At 30.9% G+C, this 25,286-nt stretch overlaps 1 protein-coding gene across 1 annotated transcript in view; it reads right to left on the reverse strand.

Moving 5' to 3' along the window:
- LOC132723112 (uncharacterized) overlaps positions 1-25,286 on the reverse strand; it is a 41,590-nt gene that overhangs the window by 10,951 nt on the left and 5,353 nt on the right. Inside the window, exon 2 of the mRNA XM_060707779.1 lies at positions 3,200-3,280. The gene's annotated coding sequence lies outside the window, so the exon portion shown is untranslated. The remainder of the gene's footprint in view (positions 1-3,199; positions 3,281-25,286) is intronic.

Below are 25,286 nucleotides of genomic sequence, written 5' to 3' on the forward strand. Positions count from 1 at the left end.
CAAACATTTTGGCAGTAGAGCGATTTATATTATTACATATTTAGCATACGATCTTAGAGCAGTTAAAGTGAATTAGTATTTTGTAATGGAACTCGAAATACTACTTTTATATTTTGCAATATTTTATGAACATAAATTCAGATTTAGTGCACTTTCTTCAGCTGCAAAGCACATAAAAAATATCAATCAAAGGAAACTTTATATTGAATTGGTGATTCATGTAAGACAATGTTGATGTTAACATGGCAATAACTAAATTGTATAATTGAGAAACTTGGTATTCCGCGAATGATTACCCTTAACATTGTTTGCATATAAATGCAAAAAATATGATAACTTTATTGAGAGTTCAAAAATAAATAACGGTGTTTGACACAAACGATGAGAGAGTGCTGCTTAATTGGATATCATTGCCTGAATCAATGACTGGCTGACTGTTGAATTAAACACAACAGTGTATGAATAAAGCAAAGTGAACGATACTGGCTAGGATTGTTAGTATTGTTCGACTTGAAAAACATTAGCAAACACTGAAATACAAATCTTAACTCATCATCAAAACATAAACATTGCATACTTTTTCATTATTGTATCTATTTTTAATTAACGTCGAAAATTTTCAGAAATGTTTCAATATCGGTATGTATAGTTTTATTTTATGATCAAACAAGACTACCACCGCAATCATAATTGTATGCAATTCATCATTGCCATCGTAGCGATCATCATACTTGGCACCATGATTATTATAACATTATTATACGTTTCAAAAATCGTTAACATTTACATTCTTTTATTTTACTGCTTGATATGTAAACAAATTTAACATTTTTATAAGGACGTTAAGGTTAAGCATTGTATTTCTTTTTAAATTTGATATTCCAATGAAACCACTATTAAATTGCTTTCCGAGTGATAAATCGTTTATACAGTGAAGAGAAGCCGTCACATCAAACAGCAAATTATCAATTTTTTCTGATTCACCAACGTGTACAGACACTAGTGTTATTTATACATTATACAGTGTGAACAAATGGTAAGATAATCAGACAAGCCACACAAACACGAACATTTAGTAATTAAATTTAATTGCAAACGTTTCGGCTATATGCCTTCATGGACTAAATAATAAAGTATTGTTTGATTTATAATGCGTTACATGAATATTAATATGTTTGTCTATTATCTTATTATTTTTAACAAATGGTAAGAGAATATGTTGTTATTGAATTATATATGCGACAAAGCTTTGCAAAAGACATTTGTCATTTTTTTAAAAAAGAAACATCATGACAATGACAACCCAACAATGACTTATATTGGTTATATTTTCACATGAATGTCCACAATTTTTGAAAAGCTCTAACAATATTTATGGGGAGATCTCTTATAACTTGATGATTGAATTAATGAATGGTTCATTGGTAATAGGGACAATTGTGCTTCATAGCGATATGCAAATAAAATACTTAAGATACGTGTATAATGATTAAAAAGTCGTCAAATCTTGTTGTACAAAATGTACATTTCATACATGAAATTATGTATTTATATTATGCAATTTATTTCTCTTTTCTTTTTTTTTCTTTTTTTGACACACGATTTCAACATTTTAATGATTTATTTGCTGTTTAAAATTGTATTTCATATTTTCATGAACTTGCTCTCTGATAACGATCTAGCAATCTCTTGAAGGAAATTAAAAGAAAAACAAAACTTGTCAGTTAAGATTTCTTTCATTCAAACAAAGCTTCTAAACATATATGCCAAACATACTGAAATTTTGAACTTGATAGATAAGCAACGAAAAAAATCACGTAATCTAATGTTTTGCATTCTACTACAATTTTATCAATAAAATAAAGTACACTTAGAACACTCCCACTCAACAAAGATAGGTGCTGTAGTTTCATATCTTACTTTGTGTTATGTTTCATCATATATGTTGTTAAGTACGTGCTTTATCTCAATGACTTTGAAGAACACTTGTTTTGCTTCTCTATTTTATCTTAAGAGTCTTAAGTGCAAAGAATGCATTAAGATGCTAGGTAATTTTAAAAGCTTGTTAAGTCAGAAGATTTCATTTATCAACTTCTTTAAAAGATATAAATCGATAACTGAAACTGTCATACATAATGATTAATGGTTGTAATAGAGTTGGTTTTTAAAATGAAGTGCACATTTATCTTATCAATCAAATGTACTATTCAAGAATTTTAGTTACTCATAGGCAGATTTGAAGATTCTGATCAACAAAATGTGAGATAAATTTAAAACTTGGTTTTGTAGTTTGTAAACATTTTTTTGTTTAAATTAGTCATGTTGCAACTATTTATGATGTTTCAGTAGTGTTACAATAACAATAATATTGAATTTATCCTTCATAATATGAAACAGTTTGTACTCTTACACGTTTCAATCGTGCAAATTCTTTGGCGTTTAATAACTCAAATTGCCTTTTTGTATTTCAGCGATAAGGAAGTGGCTGTTATAAAAAAACGGAAAAGCCGAAACCGTTATGTTAGTAATGAAATACATTTTGTCTTAAGAATCATAGTAGTTTCATTTTTAAGAAGAGGATCGATGCTATTTTTTCTCGTAAGTTATTGCTTAAGTTGATTGGGACATTTTAGGTAGTTAAATACTGTGGTATGAACGATTTTCCAAGACAATTAAGCTTTTCTATGAAGCAAAGACATTCTATGAAATACATTTCAAGCGTTTCATTTTATAATTTTACCATAACCGGATACTTTTAAATGAGCTAGTTTTCATTTACGTTAAATGGCACAACAAGCTCAGATTATAGTGTACAAGGAGCAAATCTGCATTCCAATGAGCTGAATCGACATTAAGGGCAATTTTATCCTAATGTTCGGCTTTGTTTTGGGCAATTTACACAAAAGAAGGATTATTTTCGAAACAAGACACGGAGAAAGTGGATGATCTGAAAGTTTGCACGCATCTTTAATATGTACAGTCTCGTTTGCCACAAACTTCATTAGAGTCCTCGCCAAACCTGTGAACATATATTGCCTATCATAATTATATTTAAAGATAACACTATAAGTCGACAGAACCTAATCTAAATAGCCTATGCTACCTGGAATTGGGATATGACTTTAAATGAGATTAAATACAGTTTAGCTTGAACGTTATTTCTATTGTCACGAGTCCTCTAGTATGAATGAATACTTACATAAATGTACCTGGTGTTTACATCTGTATCCTCACACACTTGTAAACGTATATCAGCTCAAATAGGTCGTTACAATTATATCTGAAAAAAAAATAACACAGTTTAAAAAAAAAATTATATCAATTTTTTCATGGACATGAAAATGTCTAAAGATAATAAAGTAGCGGCACAGTCGAGTGGTTAGTAATCTAAGGAATGCTTGGCGCGTGGGTTAAAACCCCGTCAGAGGCAAGCCATCGATAAACTTTACGCTCATTGCTTCGTACCGGTTGGTCGTAGGAACATATTCGAATTGATATAAAATCGTTTAAACAAATACAAATAAATATTCTTTCATAATTTACATAATAAGAAAACTTTATACTGTGACTGTATATAAAATCTGGAATTGCAGACTCGGTTTGATTGAGTCTTTACATGAGGGATAATGAGTAAGTGCAACATCACTCACACCCCCTGGCACCGGCTTGAGCGGTACTCATTCCTCAACACTTAACAGTGCTGGCATCAATGATCCCGAAGGACCAGAAAATTATAACAACACTGAAGTGAAGTACGGGGCAACTTTTTACAGCTGCCACATAGCACTTGACACCTGCTGTTGGGAAGTATAAAAATCTGGAAACAAAGTGATCCCTCGAAAGCATTAATCACAACAAAATTACAAGAGAATTGCAAAAGTTATATGAGCAGCGTCACGACAAAACCAACATAATGCGTTTGCGACCAGCATGGATCAAGACCAGCCTGCGCGTCCGCGCAGTCTGATCTGGATCCATGCTGTTCACTTACCAACCCTATTACAAGTAGCAAAACTGATAGCGAACAGCATGGATCCTGACAAGACTTTGCGGATGCGCAGGCTGGTCTTGATCAATGCTGGTCGCAAATGCATTACGTTGGTTTTGTCGTGACGCGGCAAAGATATTTAAAGATAAAAATAAGTAAACTCATAAGTATATCTGATACATATATTCATTTTCTAAATTATTAGTGTGTAAAACAATGTTGTTTCTGCATCTTGAATTCACAATTGATTTTTATATAATTTGTATCTATGTATCGTATACACATAATTTGTCTCTAGATGCAACTCTTCAAAACATGTTTTTTTATATAAATCAAGATTAATATATGTACCATAGTCAATATATATTAATTCCGACGTCCAACATATCGCTCATAGTATTCTGAACCTAAGTTTCGGATTACAAATCAATCAGATTCAGCATTAAACATTCATTTAGTTCAATGATATCATCTAATCTTTTTTAATCTTCTAATGAACGTAAAGTGGTCTTACAACAGATATTTGAGCTTCTAAATGGCATGATCATATGAGTGTAAGATTTATATAAAAAGGGCTTTTCATGTCAGTTTAACGTTAGTTTTCAGATCAAAACTATTTATGAATCATCTTCTTTTATTTCTAAATGACATATTAAGCCTAATAAAGTAGATTTCCTTCTCCACTTTATTGCTCTTATCCGTGAGAATAACACTCAATTTATAAATGTTCGGAAATGATTAACTATAATTGTGATTTGAACTCGTTTGATTTGTTGTTATGCTGTCTTTAGCTAATTGACATATAATTGTTGCACAAACAAACACGATCGGGATGACTGTCGATATAAAAAGGTAAAGGTCGGTCTTGTTTATTATAATGTCACCCCTATTAAAAAGGCCAGCCATTTCTCAAGAAATCTATAGAAATAAAAAATAAATATACAAAGCTATAAAGTTTAAATTTTGCAGGCTCGGTTTGATCGAGAATATTCATGGGCGGTAGTAATAATTGCAAGCTACCCTCTATGCCCCCCCCCCCCTATCATCAGAATTCATTATTCAACATGAAACATTAGAAAAGTGTGTCCTGTGATACTTTTTTCAAGGCTTTGACCCGTGCTAAGTTTGGATTCGACAAACATATACAATGTTCTTTAACTTTAGGGTCATACTAAGACTTCGATTGAATGATACTGAAGTGTCACATTGAATGCCTCCTGGTCATCGCGGTTTGGTTTGTGAGTAAAATGTTACTTTATTCCTTAAACTCTCAATGACTATTAATTTGATGATTTGATGAAAACTAGGACTAGTATTACATCTATCAACATGTTTACGAAATTATTATCTTCATGTGAATCCTTATTTAAAAAAAAACAACAACAACCAAAACAAACGTTAATTGAGACATTCTAAAAACATTCTGATTTTTTTAAACAAGTTGATTAAACTATTGTTGTAAAAGATATAAAGGGCGTCCAGAACGACAAACTCGAAAATAGAGCAGACTTTTCTTAATTGACGGTAGTATTATAAACATACTAACGTTAACGCCAACTGTTCGTGCCATTTCATAAATAGCAACACATTGTTTCAAAATGATAAATCCATGCGCCTTGAACTAGAAAACAATTGGCAAAAATGATATAAAATAATTTTTAAAAATATTGTTAAGTAATGGAGCTTGCATATCACAAAGAGCCACCAAAAGAATAAAATAGCAAGCAACATAAACTGAGAGTGAGGAGACAACGTTTAATAAGGTATACTTGAACTACTCGACTAGAAAGTAGTGAAAAAAATTAAATGCAACAAGTATAATAACAACATCGCCTTGAATGATTTGCAATATCTTATCTCCGATTGAATGTATGATTTAAAACCTTAGTTTGATATCTTATACTGGTATTCTGCTGTCTTCTTTCTAGCATATGCTCATATATTGTGATCAGCTTCAGGCCAAATACGTTAGTGCTTAGCTTGCATTTTGATCGCAGTAATGCAATGAATTACCTAAATATTGAAACGATAAACCTTTTCATTAGGTATGCCAAATTGATTTGCTGTAAATAATCAGTGACAAACAGTGATACAAAACCTGTATGAAACATGAAAAACAATGCCGAGGCAATAAACTCATATTGATCCTTAAAGGCAGTATTTCATGACGACATCATTATTGTAAATTGCACAATAACAGTCAACATTTTATCGTCCCTAAATTACCCTTGTCAAATATTTTATGCAAACAATCAGTCTGCCAAAGGAAATATTGGTTATATAGTAACCAAAATTATTTCCTCTCGTGAAAAGGTTAAGGGAATCGAATTATGTTTGCGTTTGTTTTTTTTGTTTGTTTTTTTTATGCTTTTTTATTGTTTATTTGTTTTTTCTCTTTTTTTCAATTAACATAGTAATTTATTGCAAAGTTGATATTATTTCAATATATTTATTGTGAAAAATGTGTCAGTAAAAAAAAAGAATATTCAACCTGCATAAACACACAAATCGACACGCTGCAAATGCGGTATTGAAGGAAAATTTTGATTTTTTTTTCATTTTTTACACTGTAAATATATACATTGTTACTTGTTTAACTTCATTTTTCCAGTAATATCTTCAAGCACTCTGGGAAGGTATGATATTCTTTGAGAACAATATTTTGTTTCTTCTTACGTGTTCTAATTTTCTCCAACTCTGTGTTTTTATTATAATCATGATAATCCTGGAACATGTTGTTAAAGCTCTTTCCTTAAACGAACTTGTCATATTTTTGGACTCTGGACAAAACATTCAATAATTAGGGAAATGATAAAGATATATTTTGACTTAATAGCGTACAATGAAGATTATAATCAGACAGCACGGACATGCTGGCTGATCTTAGTCTACTCAAAGCAAAAAATAAAATGAGGTACAGAAAACAGATTGTATGCAATAATTGAAACGTGGTAAAGCAAGACGGCCACTATTCGAGATAACTTGAACTTATAGAGAAGATACTTCTTGTATTCTTAACAACTGTACAAATTAAAATACTGAAGTAACATTAAGCAAACTATAATCATTCTGATAATCTCTCAGAGGCAAGTATTCTTTGACAAATTGTACAATCAATATTAAATATTAAACAATAATAGTAATCGCATTTGACATAAACGATAAAAGGAGGGGAACACAGTATATTTTATTAATAACTTAAGAACGAATTGGACATATTTTGATTGTTCAGAATTGTTATGCTACATACTTTGGAAAATAATATATCCATTGCATAACATCTTCGAAAAAGCGATGACTAAGACATGAAAAACGACATTAAAATATTAAGCTGTTTCCCGATTTTGTTTGCAGAAACTATCAATCAAATAATCATTCAAACACAGCGGTGGCGTAAAAGCATTTGTGTTGTTTTTGTTTGCTCGTTTTGTAAAGAAGAACCTTTATACGAGTTGCAGTGCGAGCTTAAACTCCTCAAACTTTCAATGTATCCAAATGTTTTCTGGTTTTTCTTGCTATTAACATTTATCTTTGTTGCAATTCAATATTTTTGCAATAAACACACGATTAAAAGAAATACGTGAACAAATTATCATCACAAACAACAACAAATTGAAGGAAAAAATATAACTTGATGGGTACAATATTTTAAAACTCCTGCTTAATCAGTGATAACAATATATTTTATGACAAACTTCAGTTTGATAGAAGATGTACTTAATCGCATACTTTCTTTTGTAGGGGCACACCTTATCCTCAAATCATAATGACATTGTATGGAAACTCCGTTTTTATATTGTTCTCTTAAAAGTTATCTAGCAAATTGTTTTCATCATAAAAATGTCTTGAACAAACGCCAAAAGTCATGAATATCTTTAAAAATACTTTACAACTTGCCACCTTCGTAAAAGTACGTTGAATGTTTATATATGAATGTGTATGTGAATACCATACAATAATACTAGTTTATAAACTATGTTTAATTGAACATCCATTTGTCTTCATGTTGTCTGTGATATAAAAAAGAACATTATCTAATCCATGCTCTCAAATCTGGAGTCACTACTTAAACTAGGTAAATGTTGATTACTTTTTAAATAGGTGTGAACAATCACGTGGCGATTCAATTTAAATTTGAAAACGATTCGTAACAGGAACTGAATTGAAAATGGAGTCTGAATTATTCTAAGAAAGCAGATCATTTATACCACTTAGTTTACAGCTTGTGACATAATAAGTTTACTGTGAAAAAAGTTTTGTTTTAAATTTGATACATTTCAGACAAAACAAATCTATTTTTTAAAGATAAATAACATCAATTACAAAATCAGTAAAAGATAGAACATAATTATAAATAATTGTGTCGAAAGTAGCTAGATCTATTATAAATATATTAATGGTTTGAATTTTGAACGATGTTAATCTCAGAGCCATAAATTGTGAGATAAATGGTATTAAAACATTCGACGTGATTTCTTGTATACATTCGTGATGCATTTTGGTCTATTATGCTGCTCACACTAATGAAGTAACTGAATTCCAAATTGAAGATTCTTCGTTTGAGGTTTATTGCTGCTGATATAAAACTTGCAAGATTTTTTTAATCATTAACAGAACTTGTAATAATATTATTTAAAACAGTCACTTTGTTGGTTTTTTTCATGCAACATGCTTTGAGCACTTACATTAATTTTATACTGTCACAATACTCTATTGTGTGTACGAAGTTTATCGTAGAAGCATGTTAATAAATTAAATACTTTTTTTATCGACAGATGATGGAATGCCTAGCAGTCTTTCACCTTCAACATCGCAACACATATATGTTGGAGATATTTAGTGGACAAATGGTGATGATGATGCCCAGGCGTTATCAAAACACAACAGTTATGTGTATTGATGAATAAATTAAGCTTAGCAGACTCCCTTATGAGATGGAAGTTCATGTTCAGCTATACATTGTAAAGTAACATAAACACTGTCTTAAGCCGTTTTGTCTGGGTCTGTCAAAATAGATTAGAATGTTCAAGACAATACAACTAAATAGGCTAATTGATTTGTCTGATCTAGTCTTTTTAATCAAATTTCGCACACACGTCTGTTGCTACAACATAACATCCTAAAGAGTATAATCGATAATCGAATTTGATTTATGTCGCATTTATATAATGTACTTAGTTTAATTTATTTAACGAATCTTCAAAATTAGAATATATTTAACAAATTCAGGAGAAAGGCACATACACACTTCGTGTTCAGTGCTACCTCAGTTACTTTTATTCACAAATGTATAAAACTTTTGATTGATTGTCTTGAAAATTAAACAACGCATAAATGATTCATAACTGAGAGGTTAACAAATCATAATTAGTTCTTTTGTTAATTTAAAAAGCTAAAACTAAAATTGTGATATCAAAAAAGAAAAACAAAACCAACAAGACATGTTTAATGTATATTTTACATGAAACTATGGTGCCTGATATATGCCATGTCGTATTCGTGCTTCGAAGGACGCCAGACGAAAACACAAATATACGACAAAGTAACCGGGCGCCCCGGGGAGCGAAAATACGACTTTACATAAATCGGCTTCCATATGATGTTAAGATGATGATGTTTATCCATTTTCCATTAACGTAAGTGTAATTAGTGGATTATCGTTTACTTCAAACAATCACTCTCAGAAAAAGAAAGAAGAAAGAAGAGCAATGAAAAGGAAAAAAACTATGAAATGCAGACTCAGTTTGATTGAATAAGTTTGTGTGTCACAACGGATAGTGCGTCAAGAGATGTGTGCAATCAGGTGCATCCAGTGCTTCACATTCATTTATAAACATTGATTTAATAAATATGATACAGATATTGACACACTGACAAGACAATTTATTGACCTGACAAATAGGATCCGGCCTATATTCAAATCTAACATGTATGACACACTATTATATTTTCAACCTCAATATGTTTTGATAAATGCATTCGTTTTTATAGATAAGACATATTTTAAATCAGTTAAAAGATCATGCAAGATATGTCTTACCTAAAGTCAAATGTGAACATGCATATTATTGCCTAACAATTATACACGGTTGAAGCGTAACTGAATTAATTTGTTTGCATATCAGTTTATTGATATTATTCAATCAATGTTTTTTACGAGAAACATATTCCAATGCCGAATACAAATAAATGTTCTTTTTATTGGTGAAAACAAGCGAATGTTGCTTTCTGTTGTTGTTTGGTTTAAGAGTAACATCGACACTGTAAAGTTCAAAGGTCGATATTTGATGGTTTACGGGTACAGGAAGACCCAAGTGCCCCTGCGTTTACTATTTCAATTAGGAGCAGGCACCTGAGTAGGATCACCAATGTTTCATAAGCTTGCCTGGCTGATGGAACAAAATAAATTAAATGAACCCAAGGGAATGTACTCCGATTACATTTACTTTGAAATAATTTCAAGACCACTAACTTTATCTCGAAGCAGTCTTAATATAATCGCCCTCAGCAACACCGTGAATTGATGGAACCATCTTCTATCTGTTCATAATTAAAGAGAATGGGGAATAATTAAACGATTAAAATGAGATAAAGATTTGCAACAGACTTGCAAATGAAATCGATTATGCTGGAAGAGCACGGATAATTTATCTTTTGATTCACACATATATATTTAATATTTTGAACGTTAATGTGTCCCTATGGTTACTCAAAACGTAAGATTTATATATGTTAAAATAATCTGACATCCGATTTGAAGTAAAACATATATTCTATCACTCCACGTGATTTTGTCACTATAGACGAAGAAGGAAAAAAACCGGTGTTAAACTGCCAATAAACACTGGTTAGGGACTACTTGTATATGCGGCTTTTATGTTTTCACCCTCGATTATATAGTTTACAAAGCTTTTTAAAGCAACAATAAAAAGCATTTTTATTTATATTTTCAGGTCTTATAATGTTTTCTTTTCATACAATACCGAAATAATATCTCACATACACTAACGCCACATATTTGATCCATATCAGTTAGATAATATTTTGACAAAACGGCGCCAATCCGTAAGCAGCGTAATGACGTCATCGTAAGTAAACAACTCATGACGTTATTTCATACATACATTAATGATAAATGGGGCACTGATGTAAACACAATACGACGTAAGTTTTTATTGTTGAAAACATGATAAAATAACGTTTTATTTATTATTTATTTTATTTAATAATTTCTATATCTTTGCAACAATAGGTTGCGAAAATCGAACAGCGTTATACGAAAATCGGCACCGGAAGTTATTTCCGCTTGAAAAAATAACATAAGTGATCTTCCTTATTTTATCGTGATAGAATCGAAATAACATCGGCCTGAGAGGTGTATATCGGCTATTTAACTCCGGTTTTGTCCTTTTGATGCCAAAAAATTAACCACTCAGGCCTACGGCCTTCGTGGTCAATTCCTACGAACCGGTGTTAAATAGCCGATATACACCTCTCAGGCCGATGTTATTTCTTAAGCATATTCTCGGAACAAAAACTTCTTTTAATTGTATGTCTGATTAGAAATGTATAGACTATTCCCACTCAGAGTAAGTAATTTAGATGACATTAAACGTTCAATTGCTGCGTGAACAAAAGGAATTCAAGTTTATAGTCATCATTGCGATGAAAATGTAAAACGATTTAAGAAAATTAATGATATTCGAATCGTGAAATATGTCATAAAGAACAAAACGCAACAATTTTGTGATATAAATATTATTTATATATATTGTTTTCCAGTTTTCTGAATTAAACGTTCGCTCAAAAGTCCGAAAATGCTCTATCACTATTTTGTTTGACATATACTGTACATAATATGAATTTAATTTTAACAGGTTCCTAGGTACAATCTGATTAATTATATTTCAGTTTTTATTGGTTTGCTCGTTATCGTCTTAAGGATTTAATTTACAACAGCAGCTTCAGGTGGTCTTAAACGCATTTTAGCTTGAGTAACAAACAAATAAATCTTAATTAATCTTATGGGTTGACCACAAAACTGCAGTAAGTTATATGAAATAAGAAAGTACTTACAACAGTTTTGCGGTCGAGACCAAGGAAATTTCTCAAAGCTAGTTCTTGTATTTGCAGTTAACTTGATAGCCAAGTGATATTTTTGGCAAATGTTTGTCTTTGTTTCGGAGGTTGGTCGAAAAAAAAAGCTTTTGGGTGCAAAGGGATATTTATGTGTCCACAAAAAACGTTTTGATATATTATTTAATAAAGAAAGAAATAGTAATTTCAAAAAAGTTACTTTATGTTGTAAATTAGTGGTAATTCCAATCATTATATTTAGTCAGAAGTTGTTTCAGGTTGATTTGTATGAACCTATAGGCTTAAAGACACAAACTCGAATCTGTGCATGGAACCAACCAGTTCTGAGCAATAGCTCGACCCTGGGGGCGTTTGAACTAAAGGAAAGTGACCACTTGATCCAATTTTTTGATAACACTATAATAATTAAACAGAATCTAGTCTATCGTTATTTATAATGGTAGGCAAATAACCATCTTTAAAATTACTGCTGAAGAAAAATTGGAGAACTTATTAAATTTCGACGGGAATGAAGATCAAAAGAATATAAAGTACCTACCGCATCTATTCGCCAATTAATAATTTTCATAAAACATATAACAGCACCTGGATAGTTCGGCGTCTAATCTTTGGTTAATATATCGTTATCAGTAATCATCTGTATAAGATAAGTTAACACTTACATATCTACTGAGGTTTCTTACAAAATTGATTCACAGTCTTTACGTGATTCTTACTTTTGTACAATAAGAAATATTTCCAACCGCTGCAACTCTTCAGCCAGTATTATAAAATGCGTATGGACTTGTATAATTTTTTCTATACAGTTTTCATTGAGCTTTAAAGACGGTGATCGAAATTCCATCACAGTAAGTCACTAATTCAAATAAGTTTTCTTTTCATAGTTCTAAATGATCATAACACTATACCGGTAATATCGCGTTCACATATCCAATCCAAACATAAACACACTTAATATAAATGCAATCTCCTTATATCAATTCTAAGTATCAATAAAATAAACGATGAAGTACATTATATTGTTACCAATATAAAAAGATGTAAGTATAACACTAATCGTTGAAGGAAATAACAGTTCAGCAAAACATCTTAAAAATACCAAAGTAAGATAATCAAAAAGTTAATAATTCGCTTCGAACAGAATCGTAATTTGTCCGTAACCTCTATGGCTTCTTCGTTTATCACTCGAGAAAATATCGGCGTTTGCAAGAACATTTACAAGTGTTCAGAAATAAATTATTTTAAGGTGACGATAAATTGAGAAATCAATGTTCATATATATTACATATGAATAACATGCTTATTATCGTTAAAAAGTTCAGGCAGCTTCTCGAATTGCATATGAAATAAGTAGCAGTTCCTATCGATCATGATGGACCACTTAAACATTATATAAGACTATTACTTTAACAAGGAAGCCCCTAGACAATAAAGTGCAATAAGGTCTATTTCATATGACACAACTTTTTTGTTTCTGATTTCAAATTCCAAGGAAAGATAGCAGTTATGAGAAGCGATGCAGTTTACCTTAGAAAAATACCTAGGAAATAAAAAACAAACCGGTATGTTTACTCAAAAACTTTAACCTCGCTCATACAATTGTAACGTTTCTACAAAATTACCACAAAAGTTCATTTGTGTATTTACCTCACGATATCTATTACCACAGCCTATTTTGATGTTACTATTGAACTCTCTTACACTGAAACCCTGCTCATATAATGAAAACACTTCTTTACAGGATTTACGAATTTCTAGTTCGCACGTGCTTAATTAGATCTTCAAACTCATCGATCTCGAGGTCACTATGTCAAAGACCAATGTCACAGTAACCGTTTTTGTATATGTCATCTGAAAGTAATATATCTTGGAGGTACAATCCTAACGGAACTCAATAGAATAACTGTTGTATTTAAAGCTCTAGTAATAATTACAAATGCACATGTTTTTTGGGGGGGTTTTTGGTGAGGGGTGGGGGTGGTGACTGTTTTTTTTTCCTTTTTTCTATGGCCAAATAAATGAGATAATTTACTTTTGCAAGATTCCCTAAAAAATATAATTTTCGCTTTCCAAAAATTAAATGATAAAATGCTCATGATAATTTCCAGGCTCAATCTGTAGCGTGTCTCTTTTTGTTGGCCGCAGCAGTGTCTCTTGCGAAATGAGGTATACAAATTTATAGGAGCTAGCTGAAATATGAAAGGATATTATATTTCTGTCAATATCATACCAGAGTGTGAAATATTGGCGGACTTAATAATCATATCAATAACAATAGTTGACAGCTACTATCATTCTTTTTCGTACAAATTATAGATAATCATGTCTGGTTATTTTGTCCCAAAAGAATTCGTTGTTTGTTCCGAATAACATAGATGGGAAAGGATAAAGTATATTATACATATAGAGCTTTCCCGATCGAAGAAGATTTGTTGAGCGACCGGTTTTTTCGTAAAAATCTCAAAATGGAAACTTCAAAGTTCGCCCAAAAAGACAAAATTCAATGCGATCATTCTGATAAAAATCAGCGTCTAAACATTGCTATTTCTTAGAATCTGATGATGTTCAATAGAAGGTCACCTTCTCTTGACATTTTCTATTACGGATTAAGTCGCATATTTGAATGTGGGTCAGTCTCAGTTATTAGGGAATAAATCATGATTCTACGCTTAAATACAAAAAAAATTGTTGAATTGAAATATGTAATAAAATGATCTTTTTTTGTAACCAAAAGCATATTTAATTACTTTTGACGTCACGCACGCTGGTTGCTTAAAATAGCCTACACGGAAAATCCAAATATACGTACAAAACATGATTTGTTTTCAACATATTTAGAAAACAGTAAAATCAAAACTCGACATTTTTAAAATTTCAACCGATTTCCAGAGTCGTGAAAACTAATGACAAACAGAAATAATGAAGTATTTTAAATATATAGCTCTAGGAAGGCAAGGCGATGTTTCAATACTGATAACAACTTATTTTTACTAATAAATTGATAATATGTAATGATTTATCAAGTTGTTTTAGTAAAAACAAGACTTTATGAAATTTTAAACATGTATGGCGGCCATCTTGGATTTTCCCGCCATTTTGGATTTTCTTAAATAGGTCCCATGCTCATATTTTCGTATATAGCCCAAAGTTTATTTGTACCAAGTTTGGTGCTTTTCCCATTTTCTGAAGTATTTTTTTTTCACAAATTGACTGGACTAATAGGTTAAAAGGCAAAAATGAGTTGCTGACGGTCTGATCTACCTGTGTAATATATAAAGATCAGAACTTTTGTCAGATAGAAATATGATTTGCCTTATTATGAACAATTTTAAAAACGGCAAGCTGACGTCTGCATGAATAATATCAATATGTAAATTTTGTTTGAATTAAGATGCTTTATATATTTTCTAAGAAGGCACTTCACTGTGGACGCATTTTCAATACATAAAATGTAAAAGTGCCAAATAAGTTTGTTATATATGCATCAATTCACAATATAGAATAAAGTCAGATTACAGTCAAATATCGTTATTGAACATGTAAATATGCGTTGCTAAAGGTCTTATGCTACAAACAAATCAGCAAAACAATATAACATTTAATTCAATCCTTCAAATTCTTTTCATATTTAATATATGTTTTAAAGTTCCTAATGATGAAACTGGACAGTACACACAATAATATTCTAAATTTTTCTCTAAATCTAATTTTAAAAATCCTGTTTTTAACATTTATTTGATTTAAAAGTATTTCAATGTGTGCTCTGCAATTTGAAATATTAACGATATGCTTTTACATAATTAAAACGGTACTTAATTGGATTCAAACACTTTTACATGAACACATTTTTAATGAATAATTTAGTCATAATCAAAGCAATTCCGTCTGGAGGTACATGATTCATTCTAACAGAGACAGAAAAGAAACTAGTTTACTTGACTATTCTTTAAAGGAATAAGAATGTTTACGTTTTAAATCACCAGTTCATAAAATGATAACTTACTATCGGTAAATGCTTTATTGACATCATATATAGTAATTATTCATTATTAAAAACCTTTGACATTAAACAAACAAAACAACAACACGCACACAAAATTGATATCGATTTCGATATACAACTTATCTGTCATATCAGAAAGCGACCTCGCAATTATTCAACGAGTTAAGAGGAACGTGTGCAATGGCACGTGAGATTATGATATTGATGAAATTGACATGTGCCTCATGTTATCATTTTAAAACAATTCATTTGAATTGCAATTGAATGTTTAAACATTGCTCAGTTTCTACTAAATTGCTGTCTTGAGATTTATCACATGAAATAAATTGACAAATGATTTTCAAGCAAAATTAAGATTGAAAATGAAAATGTAATTGTAAATGTTAAAAGTAAAATGCTTTGTACATCTCATTTCATAAAAGTAAAGTAGAATATTTAAAATAATTAAATAAAATGTATTTATACGTTTAAGTTGCATATAGGCTTGCATGAGGCAAACTAATGTATGAACTAAATTCGGTTATGTTGTGATTCGTTAAGCCAATAAGATATCTACGGAGAAAAATTTTGCTGTGATTTCGAATTACATAATGCCAATTACATAATAACAAATGAGAAATGACAATTTGATTTAATTTAATGTTTCCCAAAGAATAATGTTAGGAAAAGACCGCATTAACTTTGTCATCTTTGGGATGGTCGATGCTATAAATTTGGAATTTGTGCAGCAAAAGTCATCAGCAATCAGCTTTATTCACCAAGCACTTGTCACTAAGCAATTACAGTATTCAAAATAAGCATGGCAGAATACCTTTCAGTAATAAACCGAGAGTTCTAAAAATGACAAATGCCACTTGCTGAATGTCTGGTTCATATCTGTCCTCATTATTTACAAACGTCCTCACATACTACTCATATAGCTTACACTTCAAGAACATGAACATCAATATTATTATGAATTTTATATAAAAAATAATTATACTCCTTCCGCATGTTTCATCACTATTATATCAACTCACAATTTAATGATGAGTAGGCCAAATAGCCATGCAATGGCCATTTTCAATGCAACAATTAGCATAACAGATGTGATTGTCGCAGATTTCCACATTCATAAATTTAATATTTTTCTTTTTTAGACATAGCTTTGATAATATTTGGAATTGAATGCGTGTAAGCGCTCGAATATTGTGATACTTTTTAATTTTCTTCAAACAAACGTGTAAAGTTTAATTTGAATATAAATCCATTGAGTGCTCTAATTTTCAGTATGTTAACTATATGGAAAAAATATGAAACATAAAATAAATACGTGTATAAATAACTGTTTACATTGGAATGCCCTAAAGCACAACACCTCTTGAAATAAGACTTTGTTCTGAATCAGCAAAGTTCAAAGAATTATTGATAGAGTTTTATATTCTCTCCGACCGTTAGTGATTTGATCAAAGTATTTTATGATGTTTAATGATTTATGGTATATATCAACTGATACGTTGTTTATCTAGCTTGACATCTGTGCCATTATGTAAGCTTGATTTATCTGGTAACGCATGCGGATGTGTTTTATCAGGAGAAAAACATTACAATTAAAATATTATCCATAATATTGATTTTTTAATGAAATTTGGAAAGCTTATGTTTGTAACTCATGTCAAGTAAATAGCTATATTATCAAATCACGTGATCAAATTGTTATATTTCCGTTTTATGATTTTCTGCCTTACATTTCTTAATGGAAAAAGTCATAGCTCAATTACAAATTCTATGACAAAATGAATACCCTAAAAGAGTATATGACTGCCTTCAGTTCACTCTATTACTAACACAATGGCATAATTGATACTTCTTTCGTAACAGAGATTATTTCTGGCTTATTATCTAAATATACGACTAAATATATATATGTAAATCTCTTGAGGTACTCTACAGAAAAATCATTAATCTTGACTATTTCAATTTCGTTTTAAATTTGTAATTCATTAGAAATTAGCTAAAACGAGAATATTTAGCAATGCAAATTAGATATAGATAGTACATTTTGTTTGCTAGTAGTAAATCTAGTGTTTAGTGCTAAAATGTTACGATACAATAATTATTTCTTAATTCATTTATGAGCAAAAAAACTTCACTTGTATTTAACGACATAAACCTTCTCATCAAACGCATTGCAATTGGTTTAAGCAGTTGACTATGATATGTAATGTTTTCAGTTTACACCCAGGGATTGACATTTAATGAATATTTGATTGCCATTAATTGTCTGTACAAGCAGCACACATATTGATTGCAGAAAATGTAACATTAGGCATAATGAAACACAAAATCAACTCAATTCATTGCAACCTTGACACTTTTGTTTCTTAAAATAAAAATCGTTTCACAATTTAAAAAAAAATAAAAATAAAAAATAAACATCAGTTATATATAAACAAAGAAGTTGAGAAAGTTTTAAAATCGGAAAAAAACGGAATCCTTATTCTTGCATATCAGACTGGCGTTTCCGTTAGTTTTACCCATGCCGGAAATTTCATCTGGCATGGGGGGTTCCAGATGAGTCGCGTGCTATACAATGGCACGATAAAGATGACGTCATTTTACCGTTATGAATGATTTTGTAATTCATACGCTGTTGAATGAAAGTAGTTACGGTTGTAATGATATAAATTTTCATTGAAAATAAAGATAAAGAATTTAAAATATAATGGAATATGGTAGAATATGCAAGAAAAAATATCTGACATATGTTTGCGGTTCGGATTGGAATATCCGTCCCTCGGTCACCCGCCCATGGGCGGTAACTCGGCAAGCCTCGTTACCGCCCAATGGGCGGGTCACCTCGGGAAGGATATTCCGATCCGAACCGCAAAATATGACAGATATTATTAATGTACTTCAAATACGACAAAATTTAGAATGATGCAAACTCGTTATGTTTGAGTCTGCTCATGTTAAAACACGCTTGTGTATGTCGGGTATTACACGTCACAAGAAACATCCTATCATTACAGATCATGACATTACCCCTCAACGCTTCAGATACATTAGTATACAAGAAAAGCATTGATGCAAAGCATCAAAAGGCGTCCAAGCAAGAAATGCAGCAGGTGCAGATGAACTAGTAGATATATGATGATAAACTGTTCAATGGTTCATTGGTTTTAACCAGAATTGTATATCACTTATGAATGAACGAACGAAAGACATTGTTCATTATTTATAAATTTGATTGGCATGCTAGAAATTAGAATATTTCTTGTTATTTCTTTATGATCGTGATTATTAATAGCAACGGATATACATGTAAACAATCATTTATAATCCATATGAGTAACGCATGATCAACACCACACTTGTGTAATTGTCCCTTATTATGTTGCCCTTATGTTATCGGTATTAGCGAAGACCCCCTCTTAAGGTATCTGTTCACACTTAGTAACAATATGAAACTTGTTATATTACCATGTTGAGCATGAATGTTTATTATACACTAATTGTAATATCTTTTTTAATAAAAAAAAAACAGATTTTATTAATATTGTTTTCTTTTCTTTTTTGTGTTTTATGCACTATTTTAATACTGAGCTTTTACGTTTACTATTTTTTTAAGAATTCAATTGTCATAATGACCGACGATTATAAGTCAAAACTTAACTGGAAAAAGTCAGTAAATTATGGTTAATCTTTCAATATGTAATATTGTTTATTCTTAAACCATATACATGTACATTTGTATTTTTCTTTATCATTTCTTAAATTATCAATCAATTGTATAATTCATAAAATCTGATTTGTAACTTTGAATAATTCCTCGGCATCTTTACTAAACACGAATAACAAATTAAATAAAATGTTTCAAAGTTGATAGTGTCATATTAATGCCATAAAAATGTACATTTTTTCTCAATTATTGTTCATATTTATTGTTTTTATCTCATATAGATAAAACATGAGATTTGTGTTGTTGGTTTTTTTTTTTCGAATTGTATGTTTATGTATAATAATAAGCAATAATTTTGAGAGTTGATCTGTGTTTATTAATTATTGTAACCAAACTAAGTGACAAACATTCATTTTGAAAAAAAGCTTATTCATCTGTAAAATATTTGTTCTGTTCTGTAACGATATCAAACATCTACTCCAAAACCGGGAGAGACCGGACAATAAACGTGTGGTACTATTCGCCGGTCGTCAAAATAGACCAGGAGAGACCGGGAATTACCGACAGGAGTACATCCCTCTATAAATAGATTTTTGGAATATTTAGGTCATCAACTCATCATTCTATTTACAGCTTTCGAAATAACATACCATAATCCACTGTGTACTACAAAATGATAAATAAAAATACCTTGAAGAGCGCGATTTATTGACGGAAAAGGTTATTTAATTTGAAAATGTTTGCATTGCGAAATTCTCCAGTTCGCTATTCATTGTACATATCGCGACTAATTAATAATCAAGCACACTCATACCAATCGGAATGATCGGCGTTTATTATGAACAACTATAAAAGGCTCGAGAAGTTGCTGTCGCCCTTTCACAAAATCTGATTTCATTACATAAAAGGGCGCCGCGCTTCGGCGCGGACGCCAATAAATTATAAACAGTAGGGCTATGTTTTAACTACAATATGTATTGTGTTTCTATTATTTTGGTTGAGCTTCATTATGTGTATCTAATTTTGTAGATTAAGTATGTAGCATAATTGTTATTTTGTTTAATTTCAAACCTCTTCAATTGTTGTGTTCTAAAAAAGAGATATATTCCGAGATTTTCAGAAGGTCGTTGAGGGATACTTTGGTAACAATTGCCTAATGTGACAATAGGCATTACAATAATACTTTGTAAAAGAATATTAAATCGTATGATATTTGGATGCAGAACGGTATGAATTACATATTTGTCGTTTTATTTATCGAACATTATCCATATGGTATTATATTTATTTATCACATGTTTTTCAGTAGCCTGTGAAAGTGTAATAATATAATTTCACAGTGAAATAATATAACATAATTTTCAAAGTATGCGGACTTCATCTGGACGCGAATGCAAAAAAGATATCATAGCTCAATGTCAGCATCGTAAGAAATACATTTTATCGTGAACAAAACGTGCTTGATTACCAGAAGCACGATTTCAGCACATATCATTTTAATTTAATTAATTTATCAAAACGATTTTCTACAAGAGCAATATGGCGTCATGATTTGTGTACGAACTGAATGAGAGCGCATGTCGTTACACGACCAAAATCAGTAAAAATGACTCTTCATAACTAAAAACATAAAATAAAGAAGTGTTTTCTCTTTTTGTTATCCCCGCCGATATAGTTATAGTTTCCGTCCTTCCGCCCTCCGTCCTTCCGTCCCATATTTTTTTGTCCGGAGCATATCTCAAAAAGCCTTTGAGATATCAACATGAAACCTCTTGTGTGGAGAAGGAATGCTCTTGGCAAGAACAATTAGAATGATAACTCTACCCTTTATAATTTTTGAGTTATTGTCCTTTGATATTTTTCATACTTTTGTCTGGAGCTTATCTAAAAAGGTGTTAGAGGTATCAAATTGAAACGTCACAGGTGGATAGATCTTATTGAGGAAGAGGGCAGCACACAAGAATGATAACCTACCCTGCATTATTATTCAGTAATTGCCTTTTTTCTATTTTTCATATTTAATTTTTGTCCAGAGCAAAACTTAAAAAGCCTTTAAGATATCAACATGAAACTTCATAGGTCGACAAATCTAACTCAGAAAATGTGCAGTGCACAAGAATGATAACTCTACTCTTAATATTTTTTGAGTTATTGTCCTTTTTATTATTCATACTTTTTGTCAGCAGCTTTTCTAAAATTGATTACATAGGTGGATAGATCTCATTAAGGAGGAGTGCAGCACACAATAATGATAACGCTACTGTGATTAGTTTTCAGTTATTGCCCTTTGTTATTTTTGATGCTGTTTTTTTTTGTCCAGACAGTAATTCATTAAGTATTTACTATATAAAGTATTCACTTAAACTAAAAATATAACTTAGTCCCCGTCCGTCCATCCATCCGTCCGTCCGTCTTTCCGTCCCACATTTTGGTCCGGAGTATATCTCAAAACGTATTTCAGGTATCAACTTGCAACTTTATAGGTCATATTGAGGAGGAGTGCAGTGCACAAGAATGATAACTTTACCCTGCATAATTTTCAGTTATTGCCCTTTGCTATTTTTAAACTTAATGCAAAACAAACACATGTATTTTCTATAATATCAAATCCAACTCAGGATGACAGAAAGAAATGTTCACCTAAGACAACTGATGTATTCTTTTTGAGAGTGAACATTTCGTCCCATCATTCTCAGGGAATATGATAGCTATTGTATTTTACCAAACAATTCAAAATTTGTGATAGGTATCTGAACATAATACGTAATTACCTAACCCCGGCAGAGTGCCGTTTTGTAAATTAAATGTGACATAACGCACTGTTTCCATCTGTCGTTACATAGTGTTATATAGCTAATAACTTATGTAAGTTGAAAACATATAGTTTGAGATAAATATAGCTTTAGAGAGTAATATGGGAAACAAGACGGTGGGTTCTTAAACATATTGCATGTGCTTTAACTCAATGTAAAATATGTTAGAAACATTTTACATTATATTCAGATAATCAATCGATTTTCGAAAGACAATAACACACATACGCACACACACACAAAAACAAAACACACACACATTTAAGAGAGATAAAAATAGTTATCCTTACAAAATAAGTTTATTATTTTACATCATTTCGTGATATATTTACAACTTACATCTGTTCGATATAGATATATCCCATGGGATTTGTCCCACGAGGTTTCAATATAATGAAAACGCACTAGTATAGAATATGAATTATTATAACATTTGCCGGGCTTTTGTTATAAGAATATAACATTTAATCAATTATCAAATCATATTATGAAATTAAATAATATAATATGATACAATATAAAATAAAATAATATATAAGTAACTATTCTTGTTAAAGGGAAAGGTAATTTTCATGTTGAATTATCTCAATTATTTTGGTAAATCATACCATAATTATGTATTATATATATTAGTTAAAATGACATCCAAATCGGTAATTTTTCACCGATGAAACTTATCTTTACCCAATAGCAGTTGATAGGTGGAAAACAGGTGACCAATAGGTGATATCGGTGATCAATACGTTGTCATCGGTTCACTCCATAATTTGACTAAAAAAACTACCGATCAATCACCGATGGCTCTGTGTAAATGGGGTGTTACAGCTTAGCTCAATTAAACAATGAAACATTAATAAGATACTTTGGCGTTAAAACATGTAGAATGTATCTAAAGGCTTCTAACGTTAAAGGGCTAATGCATAACTACGATATCAATTTTATGTTGCGGCTGTGCAATGATTGCTGATTTTATATAACGGTTGAGCAACGCTGTTTTGAAAATAGAAGTTTGAACATCTTACTAGCTTTTACAGATATGTTATTAAAATACTGTTATTTGCAAACACGTGATATTTCCATGTTCATATATGATTAATTAGCATTAGACTAGAAAATTATACAAAGTTATCAAAAAAAAATCACTAAAATCATTTAAGTCTTTTCGAGTAAACTTCTATATCCATTTTATGTATTTATTGTCAGAAAATGCTCGTAACTAATCTATGATATCTATTACGTTTAAACTTAAATACGTATACTAGGTTTGTGAGATGTTAAAATAGTTTATGTACATGAAAAAAATGTTTTACTCATGCAACACACCATTTTTGCCGCATGCTTTGTATACACTGATTCCCTTCCATACTGAGAGAAGTTGGTGAATAATTTAGTGTTATAAACAGCATGTAAATAGACTTTTGTCTGGCAGGCATTGTTTAATCTAATACATTTCCACAAATTTCAACACACATGCAAGTGTTGAATATTGCATTGAAGTATAGGAAAACCTTTTAAGAGGTTCAGATAAACTTCCATCGGAATGTCTCTGATACGGCTTCAGGATAGACTCTACATGTGCTATAAGTTTTATGCAGCAGAAAGAAAATTTATCATTATGTTGTATAAAACCTTTTAAGTTCACGCGAAGACTTCAAGTCTGTTATACTTCAATGAGAAAACTGTTATTAATTTAATTACATATGAACAGACACTTGTATTATTGTTTTTGGACATGGGTTGCTGTGTCAAATTACACACAACCCTTGACTGTTTTCCAAAATGCCAGAGCATATTTTACATTTGTCAAAGTAATAAATAACATTATGAGTAAGAAACACATTTCATTTTCAATAAGCATGTTTACCTTTTTATGAGAAGTGGGCTTAAACAAAGTTATATTTTGATCAGAAACAAAATGTTTACCTTAAAATAGGAGCAAATGGCGTCAGGGAAAGTTGCTACCTGTTCATTATCCCTCATGTATAGACTCAATCAAACCGGGTCAGTCGTGTAATACTGCTGTGAAACATGCTTCCGAGAAATCCAAGTCACTTTCTCCAGCTTTTTCCAAGTATAATTCGAAATATGGTGATGGAATAGGTGTTGCTATTGCCACTGTTACACTTCTGAAAGCCTTTAAGTGTAGCTCATTTTGTCGGAATTACTCTATTGGGAATAATCATGTTTAAAAAATTGACAAATGATACTCGTATACTTGTTAATTTGCATCACATTAGAAATGTACTCTTTGCAATAATGTGATTGTAGGAACCAATATTTTGGAAAATTATCTTGGAAATTAATAATGATCATGATAAATAAATGTTGTTTAACAAACAAAAGTTAGAAGCGTTTGTTATAGATGATAAAGTACTACACGCAAACAACATATTCCTTATGTGTGGACAATAAAGATAATTTGAATGACGAATTCTGATGTTTATTTGATTGCATTTACATAAATAGAGGATATTGAATGAGTGTAGGTTTAATACTAAATTAATTTAACGAGTTGAATAAAATCATTTCATGCGAGCCGCTGGCGAGCATAATATAGTTTTATTCGACGAGTTCAATAAATTAAGTATTTAATCTACACGAATATGCTATTCTATTTATCACATTATATAAATAAGAGCGGTAAACTATTCAAAAGAGTCATTTTTCATTGACGCGCCTACAGTTCAACGGTAACATTAGCGCGCTTAATCGCTATGTTTATAT

The sequence above is a fragment of the Ruditapes philippinarum genome, unplaced genomic scaffold (genome assembly GCF_026571515.1).
Source record: "Ruditapes philippinarum isolate M1 unplaced genomic scaffold, ASM2657151v2 ctg3006_1_1_1_1, whole genome shotgun sequence".
Classification (NCBI taxonomy): Eukaryota; Metazoa; Mollusca; class Bivalvia; order Venerida; family Veneridae; genus Ruditapes; species Ruditapes philippinarum.